Below are 23,696 nucleotides of genomic sequence, written 5' to 3'. Positions count from 1 at the left end.
AGGTAGAGCTTGATAATCTCTGTCACCTTATAGAAGAGGAGCTACAAATTGATTCAGAATGCCTGCAGATACAGACTAGGTAGAGTGAGCTCAGGAGGAGGTAATGCAGGCAAAGAAAACCTTAAAGAAATACCTTTACCAAAAAAAATCCATTTTGCCTTTCGGATACTATCAAATACAATGGAATATCAGAGCCACATTAGAAGAAAAATTGGAGATTTCGCGAATAAAATCTGAAAATTTATTGAAACATATTCATAATTGAATGAGAATAAAGGCATGATATTTTGAAATTAGAGTCCTATTGTTGATCTATTATTTAGCAAGAGAGATATCAGAAGAGCAGTCCCCAGCGTTGAAATGAGGCTCATTGAGCACTTTGTGAAATTATTCTTCAGTTTCCAGGTTTCATAAATAAGGAAATACTTTCTCTTGGCACATCAGCATCACATTATCATTAGTATCAGGATTTAAATAGAATATGCAAGAAACTGCATCCATCTCGAAGAATAGATGTGGCATGGCATCGTAGACAGGATGCCAAGGAGGCTCTTGCCTGTTGTGTTTACTCTTATTGTAGAGTAGATATTATCCTTTTCTTGTAAATTTATGATTTACCAGTCCTGATACTGATGATATTGTGGTGCTAATGTGCCAAAAGATGCAGAAATCTTGGAATCATCTTGGCTTAAAAAACTCAATTGTCTTTTTTTTCTACACCTCAGTGGTCTTTCCAAGATCTTGAAAAGTAACTTTGAGACAGTCATTCATGCTTTTCATTCATGCCTAGTTGGATTATTGAAACTCTTCGTATACACAAAGAGCGGCAGAGCTTATACAAATTAAATCGTGCAAGACCTTTAAGGCTCTCTCTGGACTTGTTCCAAGTTATATTTAACACCACATGCTCCAGGTCGTAACCTAAGGTCCTCAGCCAAGGCTCTGCTCACCATTCAACCGCTGGCGCTATTATTTCCTCATGCGTTCTCAGTGATGGCTCCCACTCTCTGCAACAGCCTGAAACAGGAGAACAGACTGTCAAGCTGTAATATTACAAGGTTTTTCTCGGAATATAGTGGCTTTATTTTCAAATTAAAAAAAAAAAATTCTCTGACCCTTCCAGGGTGTACCCTGCCTCTCGCCCGTAGCCGCTGGGATAGGCTCCAGCCCCCCCGTGACCCTTAACAGGAATAAACAGAAGAAAATGGATAGATGGATAATTTTCTCCCTCAAGTGGCCCTAATATTTCGTCATGCAATTAGGATTCTTAAAGTCACATCTCATGAATGGAGGTATTTCGTCTGTCATTGGGTGATGACCACTGATGATGGTCACGAGCGCAAATGCGTCGGCCTCCTAAAGTTGTTTGCTTGACTACCAGTACTGCTAGATCTTTTTTCCTCTTCAAGTTTTCTTCCTTTCTTCATTTACCTTTGAAGTTGGTGATAGTTGTGCCGGAAACCCCATTCGGGGGTTTCTCAGGGCCTGAGCACTTTCAGAGTTCACACCTTCACAATAAAAGCTAACCTCAATGTCAAAAAGATAGCTTTTTGCTGTCCACAGATCTGCCTCCAATTTAATGGGCCTTTTTTTGTCCTATGCCATCCCTTTCCACGGAGGGCGGTAAAATTGGGCATCATCATTTTAGCATATTTATGCTAACAGACCAATAGAGGGAAAGATAAACACCACAAAAACCTATCTTCAGCAGACGTAAATATAGGAACTGGTCACGTGAGCTGCTGTTAGTGCTATGTTCAATTTTGAAGATTGACTCTGACCTCATTGCTCTTGTTTGGATTGTGTGAATAGGGCTCCTTTTTAAAGGTGAAAGCTATATGGAAGTTTATTTGCTATTCTCCTCTTCACCTCGTCAGTAGCTCTTTTACTGTCTCATCTGTCACTCTCTCCTATGGTGGTCATAAAAAAGGATGCAATCAAAACAGGTCGGCCAAAATCTAACCATGTCTTTTAAGCTCAACCAATAATGGGATAACACCTGCCAATGTCTTTTATATTACCAATATACTGATCCGTATTCAGTTGTATAATTTTTGCTGTCAGTTGTATAATTTTTGCTGGACCGGGAAGCTTCCCTAGCAACATATGCAACGCCAATAAATGACAGGAATTCATTAAAATTTAATGCGGTATATATTTTTGGCTATTTCATCAAGAACAAGTGCTGTCTGGTTTACAACAGCCTTATCATGCAACTTCAGATATTAACAATGATATAAATTGCAAAGAGAAATAGAGTGATTGGCAGTGAATGAGTCTTGAGGACTTTACAATATGCGTTGTTTAATCATTTTTTCACTTAGATATGTTCAGCCTTTAATCGTCATGGAGGAAAATTGTGTTTGCTTGGCCAAGAAATGGTTGGGACTGGAATCAACAGTGCGCAATCACGAGAGAGACACCTGTGACAGTTGGACCCCGTCAGTGTTTTTTGTGCATGTAAATGATAATTGGAACTGCACTGATGATACCAATGAGGAGAAATCTGCTTTTGTCTATTTTTATGTGCTTTTGGATGCTCAAAATATTCGAGATGAACTGCAGAGTCGGGTGATAATTTAACAGCCGACTCCTCATTTAAACTGCTTTAAATTAATAGAACATCATTTAATAGAGGCGATAACCAAACAACAATATTCAATCCCATTCCACAACCCATTCATTCAGGAAGTAAATAAATAAAGGCTGTATCAGTGAGTAATTCCTAATGACAGGAGAAACACAGTATACAAAGGCCTTTCCTTCAAAGTAATAGTTTCCTTTGTTTGTATCGTCTCTGTCACTATCTTTGTGTCTAGGATTGTGTATCTCTTCCTCCCTCAAGCACAGATACAGTTGTTCTCCCATTGGTAAAGATGGCGGATGAGATGAACGCAGCACTTGTCAGAGGCTATTCTCAACACATCTGCTAGCTTACCGGTCTTCAAAAGGGAAGAGACAGAGAAAGATGGAACTGGGGACAATAGGGGGAAATGATAAAGAGAGTATGAAAATGACCGAGAGGGAGAACATGATGGCAGAAGAGAGAAAGAAAAGCCCAGGCGCTACAATAACATAAGAGTGGTATGGAATCACCTGGTGATTATTCAAACAACTGGGAAAAGAGAATAAAAAAGGCCTTTGGAACTCAATTTAGAACAAAACACGAAAATCAAATTTGAATTAAACATCACAGAGAAGTGGCGAGACACTAGAGGTTGATATCCCTTCCATGAGCAGTCCTCAGTCGTTGTCCACCAGTGGTTTGTCAGTGTCTTGATTAACTGGCGCTCTGTTAGATCACCTGTCACTTTACTCTCTGAGCTCCATGTTCCTGTTGCTGCTTGTTTTTATAGATTGAAGCCATTTCTCATCTCTTACTGGGCTGCTGACACGGGAATGAGTTTTTATAAACTACTAAGCAAGGGAAATGTATAATAATTCAGAAGGACATCTTGCGACATTAGAGATTTGTTAAATAGAGTGCACATGAAATATTCTCTGCCTAAACAATGAGCGATACTCTCAATAACATCCTTTGGTATTCAGATTGCCTTCCTTTAGAAGCTGTCCTGCCTAAGCAATATATACTGATTGAAAAATAAAAATGACAGACTGCCAAGACAGTGGAAAAATAAAGCAGAGGGAGAGAGAGAGAGAGGATATTGCAAGTGTAAAGTAGTTTTCCACTAGCAGTTGATTAGCACAGCTCTATTTTATCACCTGTCACATTAGGTTCTCGCGGTTCTGCGGGATATATTTCAGCCACGAAATACGGATTGAAACCATTTTTCATTGCAGACTGGAAATTGGCCGTGCACTAAAAGATATGCAATGTTTCAACGCTAATTCTGGTGAGTTATCATAAAGTATCGGCGATGCATATCCTTACGTTGCATTGCTGTCATGTTTTGTATTCTTTGTGGACAGTGACGCTAACTCAAAGTAGCATGATGAAACCTCAGGTGAGGTCTTTTGGGACAGAAGTCTGAATTGATTTTAACACAGAAGCAATCATCTGGCATGCACCACGTGTTGTGATTGAAATGCACTGGAGCGTGTTACAGACATAAATTGAGCTTTTGAGAAAAAAGGTGACTTGTTTTGTTAAGAGTTGCACTCTCGGTTATCTAAACACAAACAGATTTTGTAAGGATTAGACAAGCATTGTACAACCTGTTAATTAGTGCGATACAGAGGTGGTTGTAGGTCGATTCCATTACATTTGGACCAAGCATCAATGTTGTTTTGCTGCTGGCTTTAGCCTCATAAGAGTATAAGTGACTAATACGATTAAAGCATGTGTAAGAAAGGGATGATTGATGGATGGAGTAAACAAAATTACCACTCATGCTAACCTGATCTCATAGATATACATTACATAGCAGCAACAACAACAACAAAAAAAAAGAAAAAAGACCAGGACCACACACAAATTCCTTTAAAGCACTGCAAAAACAATGCAAATAGAAAGTCATCTTTTTGGATCTTGTTTTTGTGTTCGTGGGTCAACAACGTAGCCCTCGGAAGATTGAAAATTAGTTTTACATGTTTTAATTAATAGAGTTAAGATTAGATTTAGGCCCCAAAAAAAATAAATTTGGTGAAAATTAGGAACATGTCATGATTTGGGTTAAATTTGTGAAACACAGCTGTAAATGGGACTCAAACACTTGACTTCCACAGTGAATTACAAATTTGGTTACCCACCACCATCAACTTGCCCCCCAGGTGTAGGCTTACAAAGTTTAACAACAACCACACCCACCCATCCTTTGACAAACTAGTTTTGGTAGTTGATCCTGACCGCAGTTTGCTAAATGAGTATTTTTGAGCAGCTTCTGTGAGAGCGGTTATGGAAGACTGGCTAAAATTCTTAGACTTACTGATGCAAGTAAAAAGAAAAAGGTACTTGAATGTGAGGGTTCTCTAGTTTGTCTTAATGTCCAGTAACCAACATTTTTGTTTTGTCTGCATTACTGAATATGAAGAGTCATCCATCCATCGATTGTCAGGTTCAAACCATCAGGTGAAGGGTTAGGATTATCTGCATAGCAATGGAAACTGTTGCTCATGGATAATCTAATGCCTCCATTTACCGATGGAATGTAATGGGACCCAGTGTGCAACCCTGGGGAACGCCACTCAAAAAGATTAGTGTCACTAAGGAGAAAGAACTCCTTATAGTAAATACATTTTTTGCAACCTGCTAGCCATTATTAAGATGGGCCGTCTCTATCTCCAATATATTTCTGTACTGAGGGATGTATGAGAGAGAGAGACTTGCAGTGTCAGCATTGTTTGCTAAACTTTCCTACCGTATTTCTTTAATGCTGTAACACACCCCTGTGGCCTCACGCTGCTAGACGAACTCTGTTGAGACAATAGCAGAATAATTGAATGAATTTAAAAAGCCAACTCTCTCACCTGGCCGCATATCTCAATTTCCCACAGTAGCGTATAGAGTCAGAATGAGATAACTGCAAGAAAGTGTCAGAAAATCTAATGCATATCAAGTGAAGAGACTTGCTGACACTCCCCAGTGATAGACACCCTGTACTCACAAAATACTGCAGTGTAAAGTTGAAGGGAGTGGACAGGGAATGGAAGGGCAGGTTTTTATTTTCTTATTTGCAGAGAGAAGCCAATATGGGCTTCGAAGGCAATGCATGACATGTGTAGCGATCTATTTACTTAAGCTGGGCCTTATGCCAGTCCCTTTGAGCATGTTTTGAGGCATTGTTTCTTGGTCAGTCGATAAAAAAGCTGTTTTTCCTCTTCTTAGTGTGCGTTACCTCTTAGTATTTGTTATTTTACATGTCAGTTTGATGTCAACAACCTGATAGTCCGGGTTCTTATCCTTGAGAACATAGCTTCCATTCATTTCAAATGAACAGAGGCATTTTTTTCCTATTGGTTCCAGGAGTTTTATACACAAAATTGAGGATTTGTGGCTTTTTCACCAGTCTGCCTCATATTTATACAAAAGCATTACAGCAACAACATTCAGCACATTAATACATCTTGAGGTAGGGAACTATTATTTCCTCATGCTTTGGACGTTACTTTGCTTTACAGGGAGGTTCAACAGCCTCTGAACTATGATCAGGCGGATCATTGAAAATATTTTCTGAAAAAGCACTTAGTCTCACTGCCGTTTTTAATGTGTTTAGGCAAGATCTCAAAGATTAGTCCTGTGTGTCAAAGGATTTTTTTTTACAGATGCTTAAAATGGCAAGTCAATGAAAACACTGAATAGATATGATGTGAAGACATAATACTGTAGATATTGTAAGGAAGGTATGTATCAGTTTTTGTTACATTTGGTGGAAAGGAGTTGGTAACATTGGTTCAGCTATAGAAAATTATATTTTCACTTACTGTCATGTGTTGTCAGAGTTATCCTTCCTGACGTCTTAATCTTTAAAGCACTAAATGACGTAACAGCGCCACTCACCTAATGAGTGCACTTGATGTATCTTGGATTTATCACAGATTCAATGCATCGAACAGCGAATGACTGAAAAACAGATTTTTTTCATGAACTATCTCCTTAAGATGTAGCACCAAATGCGAAATGTAGATACGTAAAAACTATAAACTGTTAAAATGTGAAGAAATTCCAATATATTCCTAAGATATTACTCTATCAGGAGTGGGACAAATGTCGAGAAGAATGGACAATCTTAAAGACAGAGTGCCTCAGGGTCTACTTTCTCTTGTGCAGAATTGTAATTTGCTGTCTCAACACTCCAAATGTTCAAGTACATCTTGTGTAACTAATTCATAAATACAAGTGGATGTTTTCTGTGTTCCCTGGGATGTCAAGAGACCTCCCTCTCATTGCCGAAAATTGGAACATGATTCTTGTGATTTGTTTCCTAAATCCCTCGAACAACATGTAAACACTCTACGAGGACGTGTTTGGAATCGCGTGCTCAAAAATTATTTACGTAAATATTACGGACAGCACAGTGCAGCTGCGGCACCCGAAGTGAACGATGAAATAAAATCACACGTGAAATTGAGTGCATAAGCTTAAATGTATCGCTGCAAAGTACAATATAATAGCGCTATAAGCTTGTGCAGGGCAGTGTTCAGCGTGAGGGAATGAGAGGTTTGAAACGGTGATGTTTGTGTGATTGTGTGTGAAATTCAGTCAGCTCTCTGCTACCTCGTTCTCCATTCAGCATTGCAGAGTTATAACTGCAGTTTCCCCCGCAGACTGTTTGGTTGTGATTCTTAACTATGTGGAAAGAGTTGTCAGTCTGATCGAGAACCTCTCGCTCTCTCTCTCTCTCTCTCTTTCTCTCTCTAAATGGATTCCATTCCTGTCATGCATTGTATAAACACACAAGCAGGCATCTACTCCCCTGCACACAAATAAACACTGCAAAATTCTCTCTCTCTCTTTATTGCCATCTCTATCCATGCGTATTGCTATCACACTGGTTTTTGTTCTTTTGCACATGCCTCTCTCTCTCCTTCAAGCTGGCTGTGGGGGCAGGGAGTGGAGGGTATTGGTGACAGAGTGAAGACTTGGGAGATAAAAGTGTTTTCTTTTTTTTTACCAATAGGAGGAGGAGATGGAGGAAGAGAAGAGAGGGATCTCTCCATCCATGTTCCTCTCATTACCTGCTGGCAGTGTTTGGGCACTGGCGTCACTCCATCTTTCTGTGTCACAATCTGGCAAAGACAAGGGGAGACAGCGTTTCTTCCATTTTCTCCTCCCTCCTCTTTCTTGTATCGTCTTTGCTATCAAATTTAGCGACTCACTTGATTCGCTTCCCTTTTTTAAATTTTTTTTTTTGCACCTATTTCTCCTCCCATTGATCTTCATCTGGTGTGTCCTCATTTTCCTTCCAATGAAATTTTGAATGAATTAAACCGAGATAAAGAATGGATGTAAGAAATGAATTAAAAGTCATAAAAACCTTATAAATGTAATATCCAATGGCAACGATAACCTTACATTCCCCAACGATGAGGTCATTGTTTTCACGCACATCAACTGAATTAACTTTTTTCTTCTTTCTCTTCATGGAATTCTTCAAGCACCTTTATTTTTAACCCCATGCCATTATTACAGTCCGAAGCACTGTGAATATATTTAATTATGCGCTGCGTCTGCAAGTCCGTTGCAGGGCTGAGTCATTACTGCTGAATGCAATGATGGGATTCTTGCTCAGATAGTTTACTTCGCAGTGTCTCATTTTTTTTTTTTTTTTTTTTGCTGGTATCAAATGTAATTATGGTGTTGGCTTTCTGATTTTTTAATAATCAACCTGGGAGGAGTGTTTAAAGCCTCATCAAACATGATCGGACGGCCAGATTCAGATGCCTCAGCGCTCTCTAAAATAGTTGGTATTTAAATTGCAAATTTTGCTGGAACAAGTTCAAATTGAATATAGATGTAGAGGTGTGTTTCCAAGAGGTAGTTCCTCAGTTTGTGTGTATTACCTTGACTCAACTTAATTTCTAGATTGTAAGTATATACGGGTTGATTGAGAATTGAGGTAATTGACGTGAAGGAATAACAGACCGGCTGAGAATCTGTCTGAACGAGGGTGTAATCTCTCTCCCTTTCTGTGTCCCTCTCCCTCTTTCGCCCCCTCCCTCTATTTCCTCATCTGCCTGTCCCCATCGATCTCTTCCCTGATCTCTTTCACCCAAACTGATCAAGGCAGATGGCCGCCGTCCAATAGAGCCCAGGTCTGCTCGACATTTCTGCCTGTTAAAAGGAAGTTGGCTGACTTGTATTTCAAAATGTTGAGGATTATTCGATAACTTTTGTGATTCGGCGCGGCCTAAATAGAGCAAAACTGATTTATCTAGACAGTTGTTCAACAATGGCAGCTCCTTTTGGGATTTTTGGACTCGTGAAATGAGGATCGGTTAGGGGAAAAAAACCGTCTCCTCTTTTATTTTGACGACACCATTTTGAAATTTCCCGTCCCTGACCTCAAACTCATCAAAACGCAACGTTATTGCTCACACCTGCCGCCTGGTCCCAAAGTCTTCTTGCAGTTGTGTCTATGTTTTTTTTGCAGTGTTTTAAGAGAGGTGAACATTGCCTTGCAAAAGAGACTTTCCGATGCCTTGAATGAAAAAAGCCGAAGCCTCATTTACAGCTGTACCTCAAAGTTTCATACACAACTGTCGTATGTCACCGTAGAAGAGGCCGTTTCCACCAGAGGGCTTTTTTATTATGTCTGAAAATTGCAGGTGCTCTTCATTAAATGACCAGCTTGGACAGCAATTTTGAGGTGCAGCGTTTTTCAGCTGAGATACTTTGTTTGCTGTGATTTTAGCAGAAGTTAAAAGGTCAGCACAAAGGAGAGTACTGTAATTCCTTTGGTCTTTGTTTCGATAAAATAAAGACTGAACCACACAAGGATAGAAGACAAACCCGCCTTTTTGTTTGGGTTCATGAGATTTTATGGCCGAGGAAGCATTTTGTCCAGTCTGACCCTCTGTTCGTCCCGCCTTTCTTCTTTGTTATTGGATAAGTGGGAAAAAAAGTGACGAGTACAGTGTTTTACTCAAAATGGAGCATTTTTCAACTCTTGGCAACCAGGGGGAAAAAAAAAAGCCAACTCAGCTGTCAGGAGACCTCATTCTAAACTGAGTCCTGCTTTTTAAAAGTAATTTATTAGGGCCTGAGCCGGAAGGTACTTCAGGCGAAGACCCTATTATGTTTGCTCGGCAGAGCAACACATTAGCAGCACTAAAAACACACACTAAACAGTGTCCCAGCCCCCTGCCCAACACTCATGAGGCAGCTTGGCCAGACGACCTGGAGCCGGTGTTCACATACACACCCATTCAAAACCTGGTACTAGACTGTTCTTGCTGTCAATGAGCGCACACAATATGCGCATAACACGCACAACACGCATAATCTAATTTCACCCCCTGAACATGCATGAAATTCGGCACACTTGTTCGGTCTGGCTAAACATTCACTAATAAAAAAAAAAAAACACCACAAAAGTCAATAGCGCCACCTAGGGAGCCACACAACTACAAGATAATTTTTGATAATTTGCAGCGCGATAACTCCTCCCACGAATGTCCCACAAACATGGGACCAACGCCGTTGGACTCGTCTCATGAAGACGTAAAATTCATACACTCTGACCCCTCCCCTATCTACAACAGAATGTCCACAATTTGGACAAAACTGTCAAAATGAGGACTTTTTTTTACTCCCTGAACAAAATCTGAACAACTCTGCTCTTCAAAAATCTTTAAAAGTTTTTATATGACTCACTCGGTTTGGATTTTACAAGCCCTCACAGTGGGGGAGACACGTCTCACGCTTACAATGGAAGCCTATGGGGAGACCGTGTCCTCTCAGGGTACATACTGTCAAACAAACGCTTCTCACATCTACACCATACATCCCACAGCTTTTACAAACACACCACTGCATTCCTGACAAAAATCCCTACAAAAATATGGTATGATGTGTCACTCTTCACCAACGCATGCCGACTTATTTCACTTTTCCACACTCCAATTCTGTTGATCCTCCTCTCTCTCCACTCTAGCACAGATCAAAGACAGAGCAGTGGGGGAGGGGTTCTTAAAGGGCCAGCTCTCAGCTCTGCTCTCACTCTCGCACAGATCAAAGACAGAGCAGTGGGGGAGGGGTTCTTAAAGGGCCAGCTCTCAGCTCTGCTCTCACTCTCGCACAGATCAAAGACAGAGCAGTGGGGGAGGGGTTCTTAAAGGGCCAGCTCTCAGCTCTGCTCTCACTCTCTGATCAGACTCAGGCTTCGAACTCCTAAACTACAAGGCCTACAAACTTGACCAATACACCGTTGGATTCTGGCCGCCGTCAACCGCGCGGGGGCTCAGGCCCTACCAACGCTGCTTGCAGCTTTAATTTTACCTTCTCCCTTGTTTGGACTCCCTTAAACATTCTCAAAGTCACATTAAGACCAGAATTACAATAACTTTGGCTCCAAAGAAACACAGGCAGGCATGCAAATGTCAGTGACTAATTATCCACTTGTTGACACAACCAGTGATTCTCTTTACACACACAAAACAAGCACAAACAAATTAGCTGATGAGAGATATACCCACATTTATGCACATATACACAGACACAACTGGGAATCTAAGTATTATTGTGAGGTTGTTTGCATGTGTTAGACCGCCCACCATTCCTGATCTGCATAATCAAACAAGCTTCATTTAGTATTAATTAATACCTACTTTGTTTTCAAAGTTGAATATGATGATGGCATCCATCAGGCATTAAACGCCTCTCTTCCCCCTCCCTTTTCTGTTGTGGCACGGTGGCACGAGCCGTTGTGCGTTTAAAAAGAGCAAAACCTCGCCGAGGAAATTTGGCACAACTCACAAAACGTTTAACCTTGAACTCAAAAAGAGAAGCCAATAAAAATGCGTTTCATTTTTCAATCCTTTTTTACAGAGTTGCTTTAAGAACGGGCTGGCCAAAAAAACAAAACAAAAAAATAGCACACACCGGGCAAACGCACAACAACAACAGTGTAACACACATACAAGATTCCAAGGAAGCTGAATGGAGCTCCTCATTTCATGAATATCTCAAAACCTAACTATTAACATATTCTGCTTTGTTGCAGGCATGTATGAAAGTTAATACACCCCCATACTGAAATATTCATTATTCATACAGTATACATGTAAAGGACATCAACAGAATGTTTCAATAACCAGCACTCAGCGGTGGAATTGGGTCCACTCGTGCATATTTGAGTGGATTTTTGGCAGGATTTTAGTTCTTGGGGGTTAATTGTTCATGCTAAACTTGCTGTCTACTCGCGATAGAAGGGTTGGCCCGCAGCCTCGCAGGGCATATGATTTTGGGTCGGTAGGCAAACTATTAATGGAGCAGCGTGTGTCTGTTTGTGAGACGGTGCTTCATGAATAATTAGTTAATTGGAAAAAAGGTTAGAATAATTCGTCAATTTCACATCTTTCCACAACTGTAGGTGGGGACAAAAGCGCGCTGACAGCTCCAGTCGGCATCCCAGAGCGCCGTCTCATTCACTGTACTTTGTTATAGCCACAAGCTAGCGTGCTACTTCAATGAAGGGCACATAACTGTGCAGGATTCTTGCAGGTTACATGTAAGACATTTTATGGCCTTTTCAAGGCCGCTGAATTTTGAACAGCCATTTCACAATCTGATACCAATACAAACTAAATAAAAATGAATAGTAATGATCAATAATTGATTGCCTCTCATCCCAGAAGTAGATGTGAAAGTCCAGCTGCTGGGATTTGGTCCAAACTTTCATTGAATCTCTGAACAAACAGACTGTTGTTTACTTTGGAGATGGAATGGCCCAAAAGGGGTTGGAAAAAGTTTTAATGCTCATTTCCGAATCAGAGAAAAAAAAACTAAATAATGTGGATTACTATATGGCACTTTGATCGTGTGTGTGATCGACAGCAATAAAGCACACAGCCATGTTGCGAGCCTCAGGTTGAGTTTACAAACTCTATTTAGTGGGTAAATGATTTCTCTTGACTCACAAGAACCATTTCCATACGTTTGCATTGTGAGCTTCAACTCTAGAAGTCATTTCAATCTTGATTGGAGGGAAAAAAGACAACTATGATGTCATATTATAGTACATAGATGCTGAATTGCAGATTTGATGCCGAGGTCTGGTCAGAGCTTTCTCATGACATCCCCCCCCCCCCCCCCAAAAAAAAAACACTTAGAAAATTTCTCTCAACATAAATTTACTTAAAGACATTTCTGACTTCATCACTGAATGGGTTCAAAGTAATTGATGCAATTTCTGAAATAGTCTACATGAGCATTTTACATGATTGAAAACAGCAGGAACTTCAAATTGCTTGTGTAATTCCAATCATGGTGGCTGCCTAACCGCATGATATGAGATTTATGTTATTCAAAAACGCCTGAGATGTAAATTATGTTACAATTAATATTATTTAGAGTTGAAACACATCTGACGGAAATATACGATCACATCTGACATATATATATATATATATATATTATATATTTATGCAGTCCTATAACCTACAGTCACATTTTATTCATTTGATTTATGATATTTATATATTTAAAACCACATTTAAACATTTTAAATGTTAAATATCTTTTTTTTTTTGTCAACTTCTTTATTCATCAGTATTCGGAATATGAAACCACAGCACCGTTCATCATATCTAACAGATGACCAGCAAAGATGAAAAGACTTGAGCAGAACTGGAGCGATAAAAAAACACTGGCCATCCCTCAAAGTGCACACACATGTATATCCTTCAGTTACGAGAGGGACTGTGTTCATGTCCACGTGCTGCCTGCTCACTGAGTGTGTCTCATGAATAGCGTTGTCTATGCACAGAAGTTGGAAAGAGACAGAGGCTGACTACCAATCATTTAATTTTAATTAAAAGGGCAGGATTTTTGTGGGGGTTCCTTTTTATAAATCCTGTCTCTCTGGGTCTTCTTTTTGTTTTACATTCATCCCCATTCTGTCCTCTGTTGCATTCAGTACTCTGCATTCTTCTCGGTCTCTCCTTGCAATCCAGTACTGCCAAAATTCCCTCACTAGCATGTGTCCCCTTGGCCCGAGGACTAGTCTGTCCTCAGCCTTGGCAGGACCTCTGACGGACTGCCGTGCCAGTGTGACTGGCAGCAGGCTGGGTGGGCAGCTCCATCACTTGTTGGGAGGTGGGGCAAATAGAATCAACCATATGACTGCAAATTCACTTGGGTGTGAAGCAAATGTCATTCTAGCTCTTTTTATTTTTCCTCCCATCTGTGTGTCTTTCAAATGCTTGCAGTGTATTTTGACACTTTGTCCGAGTTCTTAGAAGTTAGATTCAGCTCCAGAAAAAAACAACTTGTTATGTCAAACCCATAGGCTGTATAAGAGGTGTGACATCATAGATTTGTTTGTGACCTCACGAGCCTTGAACACAGCTTTTTTAGCTGTGGCCATCTTGGTTTCGGAATATTTTGGAACCATATTTGGATGAAATGGAGGAGCCGGAGAAGAATGGGGAACATAAAGTCAACCCTGTCATAGTTGTCACAAAAGGGGAAAATAACCGTGACGAAAGCTTTTTTGGGGGGGGTAGAGGGGGTTGACTCACATTTAAGAGCACACAGTGGCCATTTGAGGAACTGCAAAATTAAGCAATCCGCTTTCAAACCTTTCTGGAAAGATGATTTGCCCAGAATAAATCCAATGTGGCACTGGTTGGCAAGAATTGAGATGCGTACGGAAGGAAGGACAGCAGTTTATGACTCTTGAGTGTTTGTATTTTACATTAAACCGTCTTGTAAGGTTGTGATGAAATCCTGCCGATACACCCTAGAACAGGGGTGGGCAACCATGTGCCATGGAGGGCCGTGTGTATGCAGGTTTTCCTTCCAACCAAACACTTTAACAGGTGATTCCACTGATTAACACACCTCTGTGGCTGAAGGTGTGTGAATCAGTGGAAGAAGAACAGACAGATAAGTGTAAATGTGACTGATGCCATCCAGCGGGTAATGACCACAGGAAAGTAGGAAGTTGGGTGGCTTCAATACAAGGGGAGAAAAATAGGAATATGAAAGTGAAGGAAGCGTGGACGGATTGGCAAGTGCAGTGGCAGGGACTCACGTTGGACATTACGAAGTGGAGAAAGTAGTTTTGATGTGATATTTGGACAGGTAACGGTGTCGCTGCCGTGGGATCCAGCTGTTTGATTCTGAAACTGACCTTGATGTTTTTCTACATCTCTCAAACTTCCTGTGCCTAAAATTAAGCAGATTGTCGTAAAACTTTTACTTAAATGATATTAAATATTCTTGTAGCCACCCGTCAGTCCCTATTTTGATTCAGAACTTGTATCAGCACCATGTATTTATTGTCGACTAAAAATAACCCCCCAGCAAATGTAGTATTTGCTTCCTGTTCAAAAAAGTTATGTAACACCCAGTTTAAAAAAAAAGAAAAAGAAAACTGCCACTGACAGGAAGTTAGCAAATATTTAAGTCGACTGACATTGTTAGGTTTTGTGTGTGTGTGTAATAACAATGTTATTACTAAAATCCATTTTCTCATTGATAAAATAAAATCATGCAAACAAACTCTATGTTAAACAACCTTTTATAATAAAACATTCTTGAAAATGTGTCTTCTTCAGCTCCCGGGTTTCACAGCTTTTCAATTGTGCGTCTTGTTGTATTAATGTTTGACGGAAAGAAAAAAAGGAAGGAAAAAAAAAACCCCTCCAGGTTCAAATGTGAAAACTTAGCTAAACATTTTGCTCCACATACGGGCTCATTTTCTACTTCAGTGCAAAAGTACAGGAGCTGCGTAAAAGGCCTTAATACATAATTCACCACCATCTGTCCACAGCACATGTTGTGTAATAAAAGCTGTCTTGTACCCTCTTCTGCTCCCTCGTCTCCATCTCGCTTTCTCTTGCTACCTTTTACTTTTTTTTCCCCCCTCACATTGTCGCTCTGTTGTTTTGGTGTAGCCTGAATGTTTCAGGGTGCTGCGCTCATTTCCAGTTTCACTTCAACTCTGAGGAAGCGCCTCTCAAATACACAGGACGGCACGATAAATCCAACTTGAGCCAGCTTTTATTGTTGTTGTTGGGTTTTTTTTTGTGGACATTTGTACGATTTATAATCGGAGGTTATCATCTCAGCCGAACAACGGCACAATAAATTTCCAATGGCAGCTCTTTAAAAAATGTTATAGAAAATACCAAGAAAAAATATAAAATGAAATACAAGGACAAGCCAAAAGCCCATTTTGTCTTAAATTTGACTTACGGTACAGATGCCTATCAATATTAAATCTGATGCTGGAAACAAATCGAATTTTTAAACTTTTACATGAAAACGTGGGAATATTTTCTATGTTACATGTGTATGGTGCTTGTGTAATTTCATTCACGGCGCAGATTGAAAAGTCTTGTTGCTGACATCAATGTGGGATCACTCACAGGTTTTATGTCAAATGTATCAGATTCATTTGGGACAGATTTTTATCTTAAATGTTTAAGGTTCTCTGCTCGCCTACAGTAACTGAAAAACCCCAGCTGCTCAACTTCTACTTTGTAGTGGGAGGGCTTGGATTTTGTTAATTTAAGAATTTCACTTATTAGCAAACATCTTTAGTCATCCTCGCCACGTCTACTTTTTAAAAGACTTTTCTGTTTTGCACTATCTCCTCTCCTACGCTTATTTTTCTAGCAATTTCTCAGCTCTTTTTTTTTGTCCTCCCTTTTCCTTTTCCATCATCCTGTCTTTGGTCTCTTTCTCTCCTCCCTGCTGGTTGCAGTAGATACTTGTTACAATAGAGCGCTGTCAAGGACTAATGGATGCCAGAGCAGCTTCACTCTACCTGTGGGTCAATTAGCATTTTTCATAACTCATCAGGTCTCTTGTCTACGATGGTATGCGGTGTCTGATTGTGTGGGTTGCTGTTTGTGTGGTTTCCCTCTCATCAGGCCTATTGTGGAGGCTGACAATGCAGCGGCCATGCGAACCACTTTCTTTTGTAGTCCTTATAGAGTCAGAGGCTGGCGTGTGTGGGTGGTTAAGTGTATATCTCTTTGTGTGTCTGTTTGTACGTGTGCACGTGTGTGTGTGTGTGGGTAAAATGTCAGTTTGTAGGGCAGAACAACAGCCCACTGTTGATTCTTCACCACTACGTATAGTACAGAAGGTCCTCAGAGTAGTTCAGCCTCCTGGGAGAGGCGGAGAACAAGAGATGTCTCATTAAGGGAAGAATGTAAGATCATGTGGAGGGATTGGAGACCTCTTAGTCAGTCAGGGCACTAAGTAGAGAGTGCTAACTCGGTCTTAGCACAACGGCTAGCCATGCAGGATGTGTCCTACATCTTTTATGCATGACAGAAAAAAAGAAGAGTGTAGACTCACTCTTTTTTGGTTCACATTATTTATTCAGGGGTTACTCACTGACACATTCACACAACTATAGTCTAATTTTCAGGCCAATGAGCAGTCGCAATCTTGCTCAAGGGTACCTCAGTGGAGGTAATGAGGGCTGCTGCTTCACCTACCCCACCTAGATGTATGCTATTGGTACTTGGAATTTAACTGCCGGTTTGCTTATGTAACCTTGAGGCTACCACTGCCCACATTACCCATAACGCCCTTCGGTTGCCACATCAGAGGAGAAGACATCCACCAAAAGTTAACAAGTTCGAAGAATAACTTCTTCTAAAAACGGAAAGACGAGTTAAAGACTCTAAAGCCCAGAGAAATCCTGTCTAGTTTAATGAAGAACATGATGTCTGTGCTGTGTCAGGAGAGTTGGAGTAGTCGTAGTAGTTTCAACATCAGCGATGACAAAAAGTGAACCAGCAAACACTGCAGGCTTTGCAGAAAAAAAGACATTTTGCTTTATACTTTTGAGTACATAAGAGCCTGTGCTTCTTCTATATGTCTGTACTCGAGTAAATAAGCTGAATCAGTACTTCCTTTTTTTAATGTCTGTACTTCTACTTGAGCAATGAATGTGTGTACTTTTGCTACCTTTGTCCATACAGGATGTTGTCATTTAATACATTGCATTCGTCTTTCGATGGCTTACCAAAACTAAGTTGGTACTGCGTACTCATTGAGGCGATGTGCTCGTTCGGGTTGTTGACCTGCATAAAGGAGGCGACGGCTACATTTCTCAGTGTTTTGTTAAAAAGGCTCAAATGTTGTATATCCCTGCTCATAGATGGCAAATTCTTTCTGGGCAATATATTGTCATTTTAAGCAACTGTGCATGCGAGAATATAGAAGAATGTAAATATTTTCCGAGTATTACAGTCCGCAGTGACAATAGGCTGCATGGAGAGTCAGAAATATCAAATCGCCAGACATATTTGCGTTCCCGTGTATGTGCTCTTTTCTGCCATTCACTCTTTATGTTCGCAGCAGCGCACACATGGCCTTTTGTCTCTGTGTGGCTGATCTTTTAACTCCCGCCACCCTCCAGGCTGGCACCATATGCAGCCCCTCAATTCAGGCCTTTGTGGCCATTTTAAAAGCTCGGTTGACTGAGATACACCCGCGTTATAATAATATACTCTAATGGTGTTGAATTCTTCTGTCAATTACATTTGACATGGAAATGACTGACGTTTGATCCCTGGCACTAATCACACCTATTTCAACACAAAGTGTGCTGCCGGAGCGGTGTGTTTTGTTGAGTTGATCTGAGTGTGAATGTCATCGATCTTTCTCCAGAACGTGATGGAAACACGCAATGAAAATTCCGACAAATGAGGCATAAACTTTCCTGCGGACTCTACTCCCCCCAATCAGTGTCCATTCATAGCTTTTGTTTCCCCCTCTGAGGGGTTGTCTGTAATGAATGCAGTCAAAAAGGGCAGTGGGGGAAAAAGAAAAAAAAAAAAAGGACAGCACGAAAGGAACAGCAAGACTTCTATTGTTATTAGAAATACAAGAGATGGTTTGTGATCCCCCCCCGTGTTCACTGATAACAATAAATCCGTTTGGATGTAAATGACGGCGAGTTAAATCTGCCATTTTAACAAGAACAAATTAAGTTTCTGTCTTCACATGAATCCATGTAGTTTTGAGGCTGACGTGAATTTGTTGAAGACACAAGACATTTTTCCCACCTAACAAGTTTTATTTACATAATCCCAGTAAATCTCCTTAAATACACCCACACAACAAATTATGATCTTTTATTTGTTCTGTACCATTCCCGAGTAACTTAGTTCCCTGCAATGCATTCTGGGTACCTCGAGCAGGAATGAACCTTCTCTAAGACACACCTATCAGGAAAAGTAAGGTCAATAGTTGAAATTGAATGAAAGGATAAGAGTGACATGCTGATACTACAGTTTTTGGATTAATGTAAATATACGGAAAAGAAAATAAGTCCAGAACTCGAGACGGTTCATGTTGTTGTCCTATTAATCTTTTTTTTGAAAGTCAAAGTTATATAATTGAACGATACGTATTCTCAAGAATGCATCTGAAGCAGTTTAAGGAAGGCCTTCCTTGTCACAACTACTTGATTTTTTTTTATGTTTGTGTAATTTCTATTTATAAGTCAAGTAACAAGCGGCAATACTTGATCTTGCACAAAATTTGATTCATTTCATGTACAAATTCGGTTGATTTGACAATTATCTCGGTATTTTTAAGATTGAACGTGGTATGTTTTCCTTTGAGATTGTTTGTCTCTTTCTTTTTAATTTAAGAAGTCAGTTTTGTTGGAACGTGAGAGGACAGGTGGCTGTAATTTTGTCATGATTCAAAGCAAGTCAACTTTTCATGTAAAATTACGTCAGTTCGTCTCCTTAGGTTCCATCGACTTCAAATGCAAAGGCAATCAGGTGACTCACTGTTCGGCATGAAATAAATAGTTTTATTTATGTATTTCTGAAATTGTTTGAAGTCAAACTTAACCGAACTTGGTGGAAGGGTATGGCGGGGAAACAGGACAAACGCCGCAGTTTATTTGCGCAATATTCACGTTCGTTATGGGAAAGCTGTTTGAACGCGTTCGTGTGATTAAATTGGAACTTTTACAGTCGTTGCAATGAATTTAATAAGAAAAAAAAAACCAAAACCCCAAACCCAACAGTTCCCTGAAACATGCTACACATGTACTAGTTGTCTACTTGGAGTGACACAACAAGCAAGAGTGCAATAAATAAATTCATGAAAAATGAATGGGTTTTGTACCCTCATGAGAGAAAATTAATTCACGTGTCGTTATGGCAGTTTCTTCATTTATGATTCATAAAAGATGCAACCTAAATGCAGGTGAGCAACTTGTGTTAAAACAACCCAAATTCCTTTTCATCCCTCATATTTTTTCTCCACATTTTGCCCGATTGCTTGCTTATTCAGATTATTTCAAGTTGTTCCCAGTTTGTGAGTTTGTTTTTTTTTTTTTATTATTTTGCCCCCCAAAAATCACATCTGCGTTATTTTACAGCGAAATGAATCAACTTTTTTGCTCCAACCCCGGTAAATTAAAGCTAGAGAGGCCAAGCAAAGGTCTGTCGAGTAGAATTCATCTCTCCAATCCCCCAGCCCCACATTTTACCACCAGCTCTTTAAAAGCATGTTTAATGCGCTTCTCAAAATAGGAAATTGGCCTCGTAGATCACCGCACATTTCTCTGTCATCCTCCGGCAAATATAGTGGTTTGTCTGTCTCGGTCATAGATCTCCTTCAGGCCTGTGCATGTCTGTACACACGGGTGACACTGGACGAGAAAGATGGCGGAGTTGTTCTGGATCAGAGGACCCTATATAAAGGAAGTCGCTGAAAGGTAGAGACCGGAGAATATTCCTCTACAAGCTCTGTCCTCATGCATTTATTATTCCTTCTCCGTGTGCCGTTTCCGGCAGGGAAACTTGAGAACTAAATTCCTCAGGATAAGCTTGAACATAGAGAACATTAAAGAGGACAGCCTGCGAGAGGAAACCCCTCCTGCAGCGTTTTTTTCCTCCCCTCTGCATTTCTTGCGACTCTTGCCTTTTTTCAGATCCTGATTAAGCGAGCGTAGATGGTGCATTCCAGCCGAAACAACACAGCAACTGTTGAGCTGCACCCCGAAATACCAATAACACTAATCTGACGCCGTTTTCTCTCCACAAGTGCAATAATCTGCACGGTAGGCACAACCGCTTCATTTTACATTCAGTTAAATTTGTCCTTGGACAGAGAACACCAGCTCCATGGCCGTTACATCCGGCGGTTAGATATTAAAAGGATGAAATTAACAGACCATTACGGGGGTTTCTTCCGGATCAGAATGATCTAACATATGTTCATCCATCATTCTGGATTCAAGCCAAGCTCAGTGGAGATCGGCGAGATTTGGCCCTCATTTACGGCGAAGCCAGTAGAGGTGATACGGCGTGTAAAAATCTGCACGAGGTGGGGTTGATTTATTCAGGGAAAAAGAGAAAAGTCGTCCTGTCGAGTTTTCGTGCATTTCTGCATGCAGTTGTGTAATTATACTTAAAGGCATTAAATGAGGACGATTCAGTTTAACCTGAGCATCACAAATGGAATGAATAGCAGTATCGATACTAAACTCTGTCTTCGTTGGACTTTGTAAATCCACCCCAAGCTGTTCGAACATAAACCAGACAATAACAAGTCAATATTTTAATATTGAGAACTGCTCTGACAGAAGAACATGTATTCAAATGAAGTGAGACGTCTTCAGGGGAAAGATAAGTATGGAACAGTTCCAAGTGCTTTCTGATCAATCCCAGTATCTTTTTCATTCCCGGTTTAAGGATCGAGTTTTTTTTCATCATGAATTGAAGATGCAAAACAGATGAGATGCATCTCTTATTCTCTCACATCTGCTTCTGTCCCCTCCGCTCTCCTGTCCTCCTCGGCCTCCCTTCTCTTCTCCTCAACATCTTGCCGTCTCTCGTTCCTCTTCACCTGCCTTCCACTCCTCCGTTCCTCCTCCCTTCCTGCCTCTTCAAACCCACGCTTCTAAGCTGATAAATATGAAATTGAATTTATCAGAAAGTTACTGATTCGATTTGGGAAATTACAACTGAATACAAAATTCAGTCTAAATTTTACTGGATTGTACTGTGAACTTAGAGAAAATAACAAGGTGTTCAAATTTACAAACTCTAGAGGAAGAAGAATATGTATTTATTTACTATTGTCATGTTAGAACTTGGGCAGCACGGTGGTGCAGTGGTCAGCACTGTGGCCTCACAGCAAGAAGGTTCCGGGTTTGAGCCCCGGCTTGAGTACAGGATCTTTCTGTGTGGAGTCTCCATGTTCTCCCTGTTCCTGCGTGGGTTCTCTCTGGTACTCCAGCTTCCTCCCACAGTCCAAAGACATCAAGAGGGGACGAGGCTGATTGATACTCTAAATTGACCGTAGGTGTGGCTGTGAGTGTGAATGGTTGTCTGTCTCTGTGTGTTGGCCCTGTGATGGACTGGTGACCTGTCCAGGGTGAACCCTGCCTCTCACCTGAAAGCAGCTGGGAAAGGCTCCACCCCCCCACCCCCCACAACCCTTAATTCTCTTCTCTTGAACTTTTTTTTATTTCTACCCTTTAACTCCTATTTCATTCCTTTCTCACTCCTGACATCACCACCCTGCCTCCATAGGATTTTGTCCTGCATTCTTCGTTGCTCGTGTCCCAACTAACAGTTGAGTCACATCTTTCTTTATCACATTCCAGCCGTGACCAGAGTGTGAATAATGTTCTCGGGTCGTGACAACACCCCCCACCCCCCACCATCCAGACTTAACATTTTTCGCTTAATTAAGAGCACTAAGGGGGATTAATTTGAAGCAACTTTATATGCAGAACTAGCAGGAAGAAAGTTGCTGGAAAAGTGAAAAACACTTCAATGATTCATCTGCGTGACCATATTCAGCCTTTTTTTTTTTTTTTTAACACAGTGAAAACAACAGTAAGATTTTAGTTCAGAGAATTTGAGCGAAATTAAAAACGAAGGTCAAGTTAAGAACACTGGCTTTCTGACCGTCAACGCAATTGAGTTCAGACACAGCTACTGATCAGTAACGTGGACAAATGTACCAGTGATTGCATTTGAGAGGGGATTTCTGTTCAACAGATCTGTGAATCGTCGGCTGCTGCTCATGGCAGTTAAAGGAACACGGCAACTTTTGAAGAAAAGTTGACATCTTTCGTCCCCGTCCCAAATCCACTTTTTCCCCTTTTTTCTTACTTTTTTTGGAACAGTGCTTCTCCCCCTTCCATGTTTCTCCACACCGCAAATTCTCATTCTCACTATGGTTTCCGTGGAGTTTTTTTTTTTTTTTTTAATTTACGCCAGTTAGCTTTAGCCAGACCGGTGCAGTGGTTAAGTATCTGATTTTGTAGGCGGAAAAAAAACAAAAAAAACAACCTCCTGAAGTAAGTTGGTTGGTAAACGCCCAGTCTTTTCTCTTCTAATCTCTTAGGATTCTGAAAATTGTATCTCGAACTTCATCTTCGGTGAGTAGAAGAAGGGAGCTCAGCCGGGACCTCTAGAATGATTGCGATTCATCTTGAGTAGTCTACTTAACAATAATCTTAGTACTTAAAAACTTCTGCATCATACTAAAAAGTGTGAGCATAGAGCTTTACCCCCCCCCCCCCCCAAAAGAAAAAAAAAAGCAGCAGATTTGAAGTAGAATTAATCCAAGGTAGACTGTTTACCTCCTCGGAAATTCGAGCACGGCTGGGTGGTGGTGAAATAGCAGCATGACAGCTGATAGGAAGTGGCGGAGGTGATTTGTTGAATGCTGATAAAGCGAGCGGATGTTTCTACTTAATATGTGGGTAAAAGAAAAAAACATGACTTGTTACTGCAGGCAGCTGCTGGTTTGTTGTTCATTGTACAGCTCGAGCTGACACACAGGGAAGCGATGCTAAATCTCTAACATCAGGGGACTGCACTTAGAGTACAGTCTTCTTTGGATTTATGTCCATATTTTACAATGTACCAATATTTACACTTTGCAGTTTATTTATGCAAACCCCACTGCGCAAACACCTCCCCCCAAGAAACCACAGATATTCTTACCTAGACATTCTCAGATACAACCCAGGATATCTATGGTGGATAATCTCTGAATACACAGTACATAGATTTCATGTTTGGACTATATCAGTTCCAGAAATGGGATCATGTACTGCTAGAAC

The 23,696-nt window shown here is 40.6% G+C and overlaps 1 long non-coding RNA gene across 1 annotated transcript in view; it reads left to right on the top strand.

Moving 5' to 3' along the window:
* Positions 1-23,696, top strand: part of LOC147262913 (uncharacterized) — a 93,551-nt gene that overhangs the window by 63,150 nt on the left and 6,705 nt on the right. The gene's annotated exons all lie outside the window — the stretch shown is intronic.

The sequence above is a fragment of the Aulostomus chinensis genome, chromosome 4 (genome assembly GCF_037954235.1).
Source record: "Aulostomus chinensis isolate RoL2024-O1b breed Wild chromosome 4, RoL_Achi_v1.0, whole genome shotgun sequence".
In the NCBI taxonomy this organism is placed as follows: domain Eukaryota; kingdom Metazoa; phylum Chordata; class Actinopteri; order Syngnathiformes; family Aulostomidae; genus Aulostomus; species Aulostomus chinensis.
Note: the sequence above shows the minus strand (reverse complement) of the source record. Positions and strands in the feature narration are given on the sequence as shown.